The 1,592-nt window shown below is 38.5% G+C and overlaps 1 non-coding gene across 1 annotated transcript; it reads left to right on the forward strand.

The window, feature by feature from the left end:
* The first annotated feature begins 1,151 nt into the window (after positions 1-1,151).
* Positions 1,152-1,255, forward strand: LOC143643010 (U6 spliceosomal RNA). Its single transcript, XR_013156065.1, has one exon. It is a non-coding gene; the product is annotated as a U6 spliceosomal RNA (small nuclear RNA).
* The last annotated feature ends 337 nt before the right edge of the window (positions 1,256-1,592 follow it).

Here is a 1,592-nt window from a genome sequence, read left to right on the forward strand (position 1 = left end):
GAGGATAAAGTCTGAGACAGTATGACTTAGCAATGCCTAGAATGGACAATAATGGTGATTATATGTACAAATAAAGTTTTTGCATGAAGGAGAACAAATGAATGTCAATATTGCAAGGTGTTGAAAATGGATGATATACAGGAAAACATGCCGTCAATGCAAACTAGGGTCCACAGTCAACAGTAAGATTGTAATATGCTTCCACTGAATGTGACAAAGGTATTACACCAAAACTAAATGCCAACAGGATGGAGGCATGAGGGAGAGGTAAGGATTCTTTGTGGAAGGAAAGGAAATGTCTTAATATAGATTATGGTGGTGAAGGCATGCCTTTTAACTTAAGTTGGATTGTATGATGTGCAAATAAAACTTTAAAAATGAACAGAGAGAAACAAAGCCTAGAGAAAATATGGAGAAAGACATGTACCTATTCACTGTTGGTAGGGAAATTGAGAGGTGTAGCCCCTTGGAGGGTAATGTGGTGGTTCTACAGGAGTTCTGGGTGGGGTTGTCATATGTTCTTGCAACCCTGTTGCTTAGTATATACCTGGAGGAAATGACTATGGGGACACAAATGGACATTTGTGTTTACACTCCTGTTTATGGTGGCAGCGTTTGTGATTCACAGTGGATGAAGATGGCCAAAGGGTACAAAAACTGAGAAATGGAAGGAGGAACTGTGGTGTATACATACAATGGACTATTGAGTGGCCACAAAAAGGAATGAAGTTGTGAAACAAGCAACTAGGTGAATGAATCTTAAAGACTGTATGCTGAATGAAATGTCAGAAACAGAAAGACAGATTTTATCATGGACTAACTGGGTTATCAGATTGGGGCCTATTGTAAAGGTCCTAGATTGTAAACTCTTATAGAAAGTCACATATATTCAGGAGTTGTAACTCTTATTTCTAAATTCTGAGATACTGGGCTGTTTGTATATAACCTGGTCTTTCCCAAAAACTTCAGGTATTTAAGTGACACCTGAGAATCAGAGTTAGAGCTCTGAAGCTGTGAAAGTCAGCAGTAGCTCAAACAAGAACTGTTTAAACAGTTGAAAAAGGAATCACACCTTGATTAGAGATATGAATGAAGCTGATCTGGATAGGACTGGGATAGACCAGAATATAGGGTAAAGGATGATATCGTTAATGCTTGCTTCGGCAGCACATATACTAAAATTGGAATGATACAGAGATTAGCATGGCCCCTCTGCAAGGATGACATGCAAATTCGTGAAGCATTCCATAGTAAAAAAAAAAGGATATCGTTCATGTTTCAAAAATACAACTTCTGTATGAGACCTAATGGAGAGATGTTTATTTGTTGCAAAATTTATATTTTGGGAAGTGCATCACCTAATTTAACTTCTGTGGTCAGTTTAGTTGAATGCCATAAGTACATGAAATCTTGAGTAGGGCATGTGACCTTGATGGTTTGTCCAGGTTAGTGTGATGCCCTGATACAACCCAAAATAATTTGGGCAGTGAATAAAAAAGTAATTGCAAAGTCCCCTTGGAGGACTAGGGAGATAGGAGGAAATATTCACCTTCCCCATTTGAAGGATTCCTGATAATCTCGCAAGCAGTGGG

This window comes from Tamandua tetradactyla, chromosome 7 (assembly GCF_023851605.1).
Source record: "Tamandua tetradactyla isolate mTamTet1 chromosome 7, mTamTet1.pri, whole genome shotgun sequence".
Classification (NCBI taxonomy): Eukaryota; Metazoa; Chordata; class Mammalia; order Pilosa; family Myrmecophagidae; genus Tamandua; species Tamandua tetradactyla.